Source organism: Cavia porcellus, unplaced genomic scaffold (genome assembly GCF_034190915.1).
Source record: "Cavia porcellus strain 051 isolate PalLab524CR breed Dunkin Hartley unplaced genomic scaffold, mCavPor4.1 scaffold_13, whole genome shotgun sequence".
Lineage (NCBI taxonomy): Eukaryota > Metazoa > Chordata > Mammalia > Rodentia > Caviidae > Cavia > Cavia porcellus.
In genome coordinates, this window is record NW_026947496.1 from 53,632,242 (window position 1) to 53,645,692 (window position 13,451).

Genomic DNA, 13,451 nt, shown 5'->3' on the forward strand with positions numbered 1-13,451 from the left:
ACTTAACTGTAAGTTTATATCATTTAATTTGTAATAATGTCTGTTTAACAAACAACTTGCTAATTCCCTATAGAACAATCAGAAAAGCAGCCTGAGCCAAGTCCTACACCATCCAGGGCCTAATGAATCTACCTAAACCAGATCACTTTCCTCTACTTCTAGCGTCGTATTCCTACCACATGTTTTCACCGTTGTGTCTATTAGACCTACTGAATAGTCTCTTGTCATTCTACATCTATGCTCAACCCTTCCCGACTTACTCTTCATACGCCAGCCAATATAATTTCCTTAAAATCTCAAGTGTGTTCATGTCCCTAACTCACTCACTCACTAACTGGTTTTTTCGATAAATGACTGTTGAGTTTTATGTCCTGAGTGCTGATTTAGTTGAGTAGGATAAATTTAAAAACAAAACAAAAAGTCTCCTATTCCCCTGGAGAATACATTTTAGTTGGGAGGGGAACAGAGATTATAAATAAAACAAATAAATTATACCATACATCTGAAGGCAACAAGTGTGACAAGAGGAAATACTGAAAAACAAGGCAAATGTGAAGACAATGTAAAATTACAATTAAGCCTGATGCTCAGGGTTTGTCCTACATACAAAGTGAAACTGAGCAGGACTTACAGGAAGTAAACACTGGACCTTGGGTTTTGACAGGAAATAGCCAGAGGATACAAGGAGCCCAGCATAACTACAGTGGAGTTATCTGAGATAGAATTAGAAAAAAGTTTTAAAGCACAACAGAGGAGGACAGAATGTGAAGGTCTTGTAAATCATTGCAAGGACATCAGCTTTTACTGTGCCAAACATGGGGGGCCCCTGTAGGGCTCCGAATAGAGGAGAGTAAACTTTTTAAGCAGATAACTTGCTTGCAATCCTTTGGTGGCTTCCCATTGCTTCTAAGAGAAATTCCTGAGTTCTTCACAAGTCTGTATGAGCTCCACATGATGAAACCCTTGTGCCATCTCACCAGTCCACCTCTTGCTTCCTTTGTCACTCACTATCTCCCCTCTTCTTCCCTCAGGTGTTGAGCAGGGTACTCCTTTCTACGTCAGGCATGTCCCTCATCAGACACTGGCAGTTGCATAAACTTGTCCTTCATAATACACTTATCTTAAGTGATTGATTTTAATGTTATGATTACCTTTTATTGTTTGATTGCCTATATCCACTGTTACATCCTGCTAGAAGAGAAGCTAGATTTGAGCAGGGATGTTATCTTTTGTGTTCAGTAATTTATCTCAGAGAATTAGATAAGTGCTTGCCACATAGTGGAAACTCAATTTTTTTTCAGTGAATGAATGTCTTATGTATTAATATATTCCCAAGGTATGGCTCATAGTTTGTAAAGTTTTCATTGAATTAAAAGTTAATTGAATGGACAAATGAATGGATGACTGAGTAAAAGGAATGAATGACTGGTGAAGTAATCCTATATTTTCAGTGCAGAATTGAAAGTCTGGCACATGATAGGCATTCTATAATTTTTAAATGAATAGATGATTGAATGAATTAATGGATTAATGAATAATAGAATAAGGGAAAAATGAATGAAGAGATGGATGAATGCATCATCTTTAGTAGAGTCAGAGGATTTTCATCCTTTAAGAAGAATCTCAAATTATTCTGAGTGGGTCACTTGACCAGCCCATTGGCTCCATACTTGGTTCCTTCCCATGGATATATTTTGAAGAACATTTTTATTAGCTTTGGAGTTACTTGCGAGGTACTCTTGAATTCTCTTTTGGCTCCCCTGCATTCTTGTTCACACCTGACCTGCCATAGTTTGCGGATCTCCCTGGTTTCCTTACTTGGGCCACATTTCCAAGTGTCCCTTTGATCTCTGGCACATATTTTCACTGGGCTTCCAGTAAGGTGTTTTTAAACAGTCTCCAGATTTCCTGTGGCTTATTGACTTTTTAAATTATTCCTTTCATTTGTTTTTCCTAACCAATGCCTATACTTGTTCTTAGGTTCTCTTTATAAAATTGAGTAACCACACGATATATAAATTTTCTTTTCCAAGCCAGAATGGTCACAGTGTTGTGAGTATTCTGAGATACTTTTTCTTGCAGGTCTTGTCTGCCACTCAAAGCCAAGTCTGAAATATTTTCCTGCCTTAATAATTCCAAAAACATTTTTCTAAGAGAAGATCATTTATCTTATCCATTAAGCCTATATTTATACCTCTAATCTATAAGTGAACTGTAAATAGTGTCCAAGAAAGCACAGAACATGCAGTGTGTAAGTATTATAGGGAGAAAGAGAAAAAGATGTGTGTGTGTGTGTGTGCATGCATATGTGTGTATATACTGTGCAATAAACAGGCACTTTAAAAACCATCACCTTCATTTCTAACTGTGCAAGTCTCTGATCACCATTATTCTGCTGTAGAAACCAAAATCTTCAGATGCAAGTCATTAAATATTTTTGGTTTCAGTCTACAAAGGTCAAATGCTAGCTTCTTTTTTTTAAATCTTATTTTCATATGTGAAGACCTGTCCAGAAAAAGTTCTGCAACCAAGCAGCAACAGAAATCATTTAACCTAACAAAAAATCATTTTGTACTTTTTTTTAGACCATGTATTTCATCAGTCAGGATTTTTCCTACCAAAGATGTTTATTTTCAAACATTTGCTTTATTTGGCTAAAAGGTAGATTCTTTGCTACATTTAATAGTCATGTGTATGTTACACAAACTCAAGATCATAGAGTTTCATATGTGGATTTTTACCAGAATAAAGTGAACCAGAGATCATATTAGAAATTTGAGCCTATGGTATATACACACTTCTCACAAATATTTTAGCAGATGACTGGTCCTCAAAACTTTTATATGATAAAATACTTCACACAGTCACTGTTTACTTAGATTAGAGATTGTGCTGTGTGCAATATATTGTGCTTTAAATAGTGAAAACTGCAAATGTACTTTTTGCTGCTTCAAACTTTTCAATTGGTCAAGTTGTAATGAAGCTTTAAAAACTTAGTGATATGTTTTCCATCCATGATATTGACATATGCACATAATTACCTTTTTTCCTTTTTGATACAATTTCATTATTTGTCATGCTGGCCGTGGCGTACCAATAAAGCCAAAATATCATATTAGAATTCATGACACTTTTCACATTGTATTATCAATATGTGGAAATAATTGTCTGCTCTGAGATTAAATTACATTATTGTGTATCTTTTTCATGCCTAATAAATAATGATGGATGGCTTTTATTTTCATCACCACCTGCAACCATTTAGTCACCCCTTGATTGCTGAAGATAAAATGATAAAAAGCAAGTGTTATGTTGCAAGCAGAAAAATGTAGTCAAAACAGTTGTATGTTCCTTGTTTCCATTTCCATTATTTTAGTCCCTAAAGAGCAATGCACAGTGGTCTATAAAAGATAGCAACCTGGGGGAAACATAGCAAACAGTTCACAGAAATGAGTGGCGGAGGTGGAAAAATATTTTTTCTAGTAGAACAATAATTATTTTTTAGTGCATGATTCTTAATCTGAAAATGAGTTTTTTGTTCTGCTGTGCAAATCAGTTACGTGCAATTAGAATGCAAAGCAGAGGCACTCTTACTGTTTAGCCTTTTTTAAATAGAAATGAAAACAGCCCAGAAATTGTAGCAAAGTTGAAAACGCATGCTAGGTAATTTTGAAATCCAAAGACATAAAACCATGCATAATAAAAAGACCACTCTAAACTCATTACATTTTTTGAAATTGGCAATGGAAAGGCTTAATTTTAAAATTAGAATTTGCTTGTTTGGAAACTTATTAACTACGTTTTGAATGGCCAAGTACATTGCCAGTGTAAAGGTGTGCTTTGTTTGTCTTCCTGTATACAATTCCATGGTCTCATAATTTGGCTTTATCTGTGCCTGACCTTCTCAGGTTTTGTTTCTTTAATTCTTCAGCATTATGCTTAAAACAAAATTGTTTTATCTTTTTGTTGAAACTTTTGGGTTAAAATTATAAACAGTAAACGCTGTGAGTCTTAAGGGAGAAAGAATTGCCTCAGAGATTTATGATGCTATTAGATTTCATCTCTGAAGAACGTCAAGCTTTTTTATAAAATAAATACATGATGTTTATAGTGGAAACTAGTCATTTGATCATTTCAGTTAACAACAGTGAGGTAAGAAAGCAAACTGTAGACAAATCTTTTTGGTATTTGGTTATGAGTCACAGGTTGACTCTTTGAAGAATTGTTTCACGTTTGGTATCTTTAAATCAAAAGATGGTGATCTCTGGCATAACAGAGACTCAGACCAAAAGCCCAAGGTAATCCTATCAAATGTCAAGTTCTTGCAAAGAGACAGTCCATTATATGATGAACCCCAACTGAATGCTTATGCTGTGAAAACATAAGCTGGGTGTCCTATTACTGTTCTTCCCAATTGTCTTAGAGCATCCATTTAAAAAGAACAGAGGAGCCTTTCCCTTGTTTATAGCTGTTTTACTATCTGACTACCCATCTCACTCTATAATTAAATGCTGTGAATAAAATAATAAACATAATTTTATTTGTACCATTACTCACTGCAGAAATTACATCTTTACATTTCCTATGAGACTCAAAGAGTAATCATGCTTTCTTCCTTCACATTGGAGAGATCCGTGCCAAAGTCACAGATTTTTCGAGATTGCCTGAGCCTGGAGGGTTAGCAGAGGAACACTGGAGACAAGGTATTTTGCAGTGTATACACACATGCAGATTAGCCTTTCTTGATAACTGAAATTCTTTATACCTGTCCCACAAAAACAGCTTGGGAGACTAATGCTGAATAACAGACTCGCATCAAAATGTCCCAGAGCTTAAAACCAGGATGTCTATCTGTGGGTAGAAAGCCACACAGTCTAAAACAAAAAACCAAAATAAAGTAATATTTACTATATACTAAAACATCTCTACTAATTAGAAGCCCCTGCTAGTCTTTGCCCCACAGTATTCTGCAGAAATCCTAAGACAACATGGCTTCCTCCAAAGATACATGGCTGCTAACAGAACGTTCTAGAACGCATCCTCATGAGACGGCCTCAGTTTTCTCTTGCCCATTCTTTAGTCAGTTCTGATTGTCCTCAGCCCAAGTCTTCCTAGCTTAACCTATCTGAAAAAGAACAAAGAAAACATGTTAAATGTCTGCAGTATAAACACACAAAATGGAAACACTGAATTAGCTCCAGAAGATAAATCATTCTCTGTGCTGTTATCATTTTTTTACATTCACATTTTCTATCATGCTAGTAGTTTGCTAGTTCTCGTAATATTTCCTGAATCTACATACATGCTGCACATATGAAGACAATGAGAAGTTTTTAATGTGCATCGAAATTATGAACTCTTCCAACTTGTGTGTTTGCAAGAGCAGTGTGCATGGGCAGAATAACTCACATCAGGCTGATGGTTGAAACATTGGAATCTATAAACTCCCTCACCCTTAGCCACCTAATCGTTTGGTGCTCTGGGCAAACAGTTGCTCTACACTTCTCAGAAAAACGTTTGGGAAAAAATACTCTGGACTAATAAAATTAGGGTTTGAATAGCAAAAAATCAGTCAATCAATATCCATGAATATTTTTGAAAACTTAAAACATTTAAAAATTATACATGCAATCATATTTTAGATAGTATACTTATATATTAATGTAATTTTTAAAATCAGAGGGAAAATCACTTAAGAGAACAGCTAATGCTCAAAATCTCACCACCAAGTAAGTAACTCTGGACAGAGATTCTTAACATAAAAGTAATACCTGGGCAGTAAAGATTCATTCAGTTAGACATTCTAAATGTCAACATTTGTTCAGTTTTCAGTTGAACTTGGGCAGCACAAGGAGATTGCTTTCACTTTCCCAGCAGTTGCCATAAGTCCTGCTAGTGTTTAACAACTCATCCTGGACTCCAGAAAACACTGTGTTAGGGAAGGAAAACCAGACTCTTTGGCTAGAGTTGTGGAAGGAGGGTGGTTCCCTATGAACTACATGACTGCATGTGATGGAGGCAATTTTATTTTGGCAACAAATTCAGGGTTTTGTATTCAATGTTTTTCAGATCATTAATTTGAATATCCATAAGAAAAATTACTTATGAAAGGTTTTGACTCATTTATAGAGCACAGATAATCGATAATTATTCTATTTAATCTTCTGTGTCATGGTACCACAAGTTTAGGAGCTCTTGCAACCCGGAAAGCAATTGGCCCAGATTTTAAGTGATGGTGATTATATGTACTTACTCAAAGATTGAGTCACCTGTGTTCCAAATCCAGGTGAAGAGACACAAATACTTGATGAATAGTCAAGATGTTGTCATAGATCAGCTTTCATTCTTTGATGGAATGTCTGGTACTCTCAATTGTTTTCAAAATGTCATATACAACCCCTAGGACATAACACTTTATATGACAATCATTTCTCAGGTGAAATTATGCATGGAACTTCACAAAGCATTGTGGCTCCATGATTTTTTTTTTGGAAAAATGCAGAAATGCCTGGTGCAATTTATGGCACTAACCACTGGGTCAGGGGACTTTCCTTAGCAATAAAACAAGAGCTCAGTTTCTCCCATCTTAATATCTAGACCCAGGACAATTTGGTATAGTTCCATTACAGTGTATTTTAAACTTTCCTTGAAGTTCAGGAATATATCTTTTAGATTCCGTCAGTACTTTAGAAGTGCGACTCGCCAAACCAATCAATCTAGTACAAAGTTTGTTTTTAGAATTCAAGTTCCTTGTTACTGCTTTGCAAGCAGATGTCTTCAGAGATATAATATGGTGAAGAGATTATGTGATTTGGGGTGTAGCGATTCTGCCAGTTATAATTAAAAGGGCCAACATCCAAGTTTTGTTTTCTTTATAAACACTGTAGAGTGTGTCGGTGGCCAATCTAAAATTACCACAGAGGAGTGTGTGTGCTCATCTTTAGCACAAGATAATGAAGATGGTGTGTGAAATGCACCATGGTTATAATAAGCTGATGGACTTGCGGTCCTACGCGCAAACTTGTCCAAATGTAATTATAGGAGTTTTAAGAGAATTGTTGCTTCCTAAACTGACTAGTCAAGTGATTCAAAAGTTAATATCGCCAAATTAGCAGCCTGATTTTGAAGCTCTACAACTGTACCTTGAAAATATCTACCTGGATCCATCATACGTTCTTCCAGGGAAAATACCTTTTAGTAGCATCTCAGTGCAGGGTACCTGTTTAGTTTTCTGTGTAGGAATTGCGTCTAGGAAGGTGAAAATGTATGTAAAAATGAGAAGGAGAAAAAGGCTGGGTATCTAGCCCTTTCTCCCATGGACGGAGAGAAAGGGCCAGTATGAACCTGTACTCATGCTTATGTGGTTGGGAGGGTGAGACTTCTGGGCTCCACAGCACCAATCACAAAGACAAGAAACAAGACTGCGTCCAAAGAAAGACTTAAAACATCTCAGTATGATTACTGAATCATAACCCTTTGGGTATGAGAATATGTATTATGTACTTTGAAATCCTCCACCCCAAAAATGTGAAACTAGAGGGGAGAACAGGGAAAGGAAGGTGAGAAAAGACAGTGGAAATGATCCAAGTACCTCATCTGCATGTATGAATCTGCCAAAATGAACCAATAAAAATATGTGGAAAAAAGAAATAAATGAAGCTCTCTGTAGCAGGGTTTCTGTTTACAGTGAGAAAAACAATGTATAAAATATTCAAGACATCAACATATAATTCTCTTGAGAATTGGGAAACAGTTTGAAATAGGGCCATCAGTACCAAAAATTTGGGAAAAGCAAGATATTAAACAGATGAAATTGAGGGAAGGTCTTTTCCATGTGTGTTGCAGGCATTATCTTTCATAAATTCTATGAAGAAATCAAGACACCATAGTATACTGCCGGTAATGAGAGTCGGGGAATCCCAGCACCTCTGATGGAGAGTCTCCTAGGTGATGGCTAGGATGAGAGACTTGTAGGTTGCCAAAGGGGCTTGGGTGCTAGGATGACAGATAACAAAATCTCCCTTAAATCAGCTTCATGTTGTGGTTAGTTTCATTCAGTTTGGATGTCCTTGGTATACTAAGGTCAGTGTCTCCTGCATCAAATTTATCTGATTGAACTACTCAGTAATTCATGTTGTAAAAGAAAATAACACAAAATTAAAACTTACTAAAGTTTATCAAAATATTGATTAGCCAAATTCCAAAATTTTTTTCCAGTGCTGAACTGTTTTTAGGTTTTCTTGGGCTACAACTATCTTGTCATCCGACTTTCACATCATCACATATTCTCTTAGTGGACCTAAATCCAATCCACTCTCCTATAGTCCAGCCAAAGCACTATTTTTCAAAGGTAAAGAGACAAATCTGACTCTTTAATGTTTTAAGAAGAGCAAAATATTTGCACTTACCAAGTTTGGTCCCTGCAATCCTACTCCCATTCCCATCTAGCATCATCTTACCCAATTTCCCTCATCTGTCTTTCCTCCACCCATCCTGACCCTCTGTCATTTTATCTTTCACCATCGGACATCCACGTGGTAAGTGCCTATCTGCTTCCCTCAGTGTAGACTCCTCCTTTATGGGTGCTTCTGTCTGACAAGACCATAATCCTCTGTGTCACTGGAATGGTCATCATTAGGGTTTCACATTTATACATGGATCTGTTGGATAACATCTCTCTCTTAGACTTTATGAGAGAAACAATTGTGTTTACTGAGTTCATTGTTGTAGCTTCTTATCCCAGTGCTTGGAACATAGCAGTCAAAACTGCATCTAAAATGAGGAACTAAATACCCAGATACCCTTAAGTTATATTTTCATATGTCACAAAGGCATTGTCTCTATGCCCTTGTTGGAGGTCCTAAGGAATGTAGTTGGGGGCTTCTCTACTCTACTATTATTACTAATCAGGTTAAGTAACCCTGGTTGCTAAAACAAACAGTTCCAGTAGTTTATCAGTTCAACAAAGCAAAACTTAACATTCCTTTCTTAGTACCTGTTGGGATTGGACTGAACACTCACTCTGCTCTGCAGTCACATGTGGACCCACGATTCTTCCTTCTGCTGTACATCCCTCCATTGAACCCCAGAAGTCGCTCTAGATGTGCCATCCAGTAAGCAAAGAAAGGAAATGGTAAGGACTGCAAGAGGTACATCACTTCTTCCCACATCCTATTGGCCAGAATATTGTCAAATGACTGTACAGGATTACAAGGGTGGCTGGAAAGTGTGAGTTTCCTGGTTCTACCTGTAGTTTTTTAATTTTTATTTTTATTAGTATGTGTTTTTACTACATAATGATTACATTCATTGTGGGGCTGTCAATGCATATACCTAACATACCTTAGTTCTTTTTTTAATCTTGCAGTTAGATAGAGTAAGTAAAATTTATCAGCAGTCACTGGATACTTCAAAAATTACCAGTAGAGATAGGAGAAGAGTCCACACAACCAAACTCTCCAGTAAGGCAAGTGCCAGCATTAGAGAACTGATTTAGTGTTATTGTGTCTGTCTAAGAATGTGCTACACAGCTTGGTAAATACAGTTTTCCTACCCCAGTGAATCTCAAAACAAGTGCATTTTGAAAATGAACTTTGAAGAATCAGCTGGAGGGGATACAGATTGTTATATTCCTTTTAGGATTTTTCATTTTCATATTGTGCTAGTTAATGTGCCAACATGAAAATAGCTTTCCACAAAATGGAAGTTACACGATAAAGTTGGAATTGGTATTATCTCTTGCTGAATTGCCACAGAATCTCAAGCAGAGTGATGTCACATTGGAAGCAAGGTGCTCTCCCTGAATGTTTCCCTAAGATTCTGTCAAACAGATCAGGAAAATAGGATGCATGTAGGACTGACTGTTCAATCAACAAGCACAAAAAGACCCTGATAGATGAATCAGTCGAAAGAGAATGTGTACAATAACTGTCTGGCAGTATTGAAAAAGTACCATTTTATGCTTGACATTGAAGATTTGCTCGAAGAATAATTTATCTGAGAAAAAATCAACTTGCTCTATAGAACTGCCAAATTTAGTGTTTCTATACCTAATGCATCTACATCAACCTTAATATTTGGGAAAGTTTTTCTCCTTTCATTTAAGTTTTTCCTTTGAGAAAATATGTAGTGTGAACCTGCCTTGCTCTTTGTTGTACAAAGCAAACATTAAATTGGATTTCAGATTAAGTGACAGAGGCAGACTAAGATTAAACACCAAGGTCATCTATGAAATTGATTGAATAGTTTATTTAATCATAGTATGCTCTGCCTTAAAGAATTGCTTACCAACTTCGTCCTTTTATCTTGACTAGTCAGTAACTCATTGAATACCTTCCATTATCAGTGCTTCCAATTTTGGAACAGGAGAAGAGATGGTGGGTGTGCCATAGTTAGTTATTCTATCTCAGCTTTCCTTGCTCCCCTTTTACGTCATTTCTGAGGTAATAAAAGATGATCTCTAAACATAGTCCCGTGTTTCACTGCATCTAAGATACGGTAAATTGCATGGCACACCATTTTTTAAAATTTACCACGCAGAAAGAAAAAGCGTGCCGCTTAAGCTATAATGTAATGCTTTCTTATCACCTAAAATTTTTATTCTATACTTACCAAAAGAACAGTTTTAGACTTAGACACATATTTTTTATCATATTTCACACTTGTGCAAACATAAAAAGTAAAACATAAGTAAAATAAATTGGTTAAAGTGTTCCCAAAATTTCTGCACATTTATAGTCCAACCCTTCTGAATTCATTTTTGACACAGTTGTTGATGTTTGTGTTTGTCCACATGCTCCTGTCCTCTGTGCCATCCTGAACATTAGAATCCTTAAAAGAATGCTCTGCTATTATTTCTAGGACTTTCTTCCAAACTGCTCAACTGTAGCAATTTTCATGAGCAAGCACAGGTGCTGATAATTCTGTCACAACCGCTGCAAGCATATTATGATGCTCTATGTTAAGATAGATGAAAAAACACACAGAGAATTTGTAAAAATGCTATATATTATTTAAGGTATATCTGAAAACATAACCCAACAGCTTGTCTCAATTGTCTAATCCTTTCTGCTGCTTTTGGAATACAATATAAATCATACTACATATCTTTTCTTTCATTAGTCTTCTATATTCATACAGATGTTTATTTGGAAAGAACACTCTCCTTCCTGATATAAACTCTCCGAGTTCTAATTCCAGTGAAACTTGATTTACTGCATTAATTATAATTTATATTTTATTTTTATAGAAACCACAAACTTTCCATGAAATTTGTGTAGGTAATATATATTAAAATCTTTGTCCCTCTTTTTCAAACCTTTTAAAGTCAAAGTTTAACTCCTTCTAACCTTTCAAAGTCAGTAATAAGACAATGTAGGCATTCCCTGGGTAGCATACTACAGTCTACAGTAAATCAATCAAATGTTCTTTTAAAAAGATGTTTTGCTAGCATCTCATATTTTTATTTGAAAGTTGCTTTTCTTAGTCTCTGATAGATCTTAATATTCTACCCTTTCCCAAGCTGGGTTTCAATATTATCTCTCCTACTCTTGTCTGTATCTCTAAAGTAGATAAATTTATGTAAAGTTTAGCTTAACTTACTTGGGGGTGCTTAATGTTTGAAACAAGCCCCTTACAAACATTTTTACAAAGTCTTAAAATCCATGTGTATTGTGAATAGCAAACTCAATGATTATCTGGTTTACATTTGTTTTGTTTTACAGGCTGGCCTAAACTGGGGGCATTGTGGTTTCTATTTATGAGTCATCATCCCTAGAGATGTTCTACTGAGCATTGTAATTCCATCCTAACAACTTTTGCCATAAAAACAAAGAATTCCTTATCAATTCCATTATTTTTTATCTGTTTCAATCATTCTTTCCTATGTGTTTGTGTTTTAAAATACATTTGCCATGCCAGTGACTGTGTGAGTCTTAGAAATGCAACTAGACAGATGTACTGACCATGGTTACCAAGGGAGCAGTTTCCTTGGCGATGGCCAACTGTCATCAAAGCAGTCCACATTCTCTTTCCCTCCCATGTGACTTGCTCTCACATGTTACAAAACTTAGGTAGTAGAAGCAGCTCTTTGCAAATGAGGAGCCTCAATCCTCCTAGCATACTCCAGGTTTTATGAAGCAAGCCGCCAAGAACAGGTGGTAAATAATTGGTGAGTTTCTTTGAAAAGTTTTATAAAAGCCCAAGACCACAATTCCCCCTCAAGAATTTCTAGTTCCCCCAACTTTCATTTTCAGGCCAGTTTATCCAAAAGGTACCAGCCAATATCCAAAGGTCAAAGATGCAAGAGATAAATAACAAAGAAAAACTCTTTTGCAGAGTAAATATTTCCTAGTGCTTAAAGGTAAAAGTGTGAAGAATCAGAGGTGTTCTTAAACATGGCTTGCAGCCAAACTGCACTGTCTTGCTACCTAATATGTCTGCAAGTAGCGAATAAGATTACTAATTCTTATTTATATGTTTTGATTCTGCAATAAAAACTGATTAATATTAGTTAATATTTTTAAGCATTAGAAAAATATTTACTTATATTCTTAAATTTTGAGAAACTTAGCATGCCATTCAGAAACTCCCTTAGACTATCATGTTCTCAGAGTGTTCACTGCAATTGGTACTTGCTGAGAAAGAGGCCTCTGTGTGAAATGCCTCCATGTGCTACGTCCTTCAGCCCTCACAGTAGCTGTGGCTGGCATATCTTAGTGATATTCCCACTTTACAGATGAAGAACTGAGGCTTTGAGAGAGATGCCAAATATCTATAAGTAGTAATTCGTGTGAGAATTTGAAACCAAACAGACTAACAACAGATTCTATACTGAAGAAGAAATTTGGAACTCAGCCCTTAGTCTCCCTGTTTTTTGTGTCCTAACCTTGAGGTGAACAGTTTGTCTCACGTTGCCACCATGATGAGTTACCTCACCACTGACCTAAAAGCTATAAGGCCAATGTAGTGGTAGATGAAACCTACAAAAGAGTGAGCCAAAATAAACCTTTCGTCTTCATAAGCTTATTGGTCTCAATGTTTGTAATAGTAACAGAAAGCTAACTCATAAAACTTTCAAAACTTTTCACAGACTAAAATTTTTAAAACAAGACAATATTTATGTCCCCAGTGATGCTAATCAATGTAGTCAATCAGTCATGTTAAACTTAATCTGCTTTGACTGTATAGTAATAATCTACTTTATATAATAAAACTTTATTCCAAGAGAGTTCTAGGGCTAAAACAATTTGAGAATTATGTTTTTGGAGATGAAAAGTCAAAGGAGGCATTTTTTGTATCTTAATAAATATGCAGTAGATGTCATTCTATTTCTGTTCCAGTCAAGAAAAGAAGAAAATGACTTGAATAACAACTGAAAGAAAGACAAGCAGAAACACCCATTGATCCTATAGAAACAGTCCCAAAATGTGTTATGGTAACATGAACTTCCC

General features: G+C 35.9%; 1 long non-coding RNA gene across 1 annotated transcript in view; it reads left to right on the plus strand.

Annotated features, from left to right (window-relative positions):
• LOC134478423 (uncharacterized) overlaps positions 1-13,451 on the plus strand; it is a 116,781-nt gene that overhangs the window by 61,255 nt on the left and 42,075 nt on the right. The window contains exon 2 of the long non-coding RNA XR_010051040.1: positions 8,993-9,133. This is a non-coding gene — a long non-coding RNA (uncharacterized LOC134478423). The remainder of the gene's footprint in view (positions 1-8,992; positions 9,134-13,451) is intronic.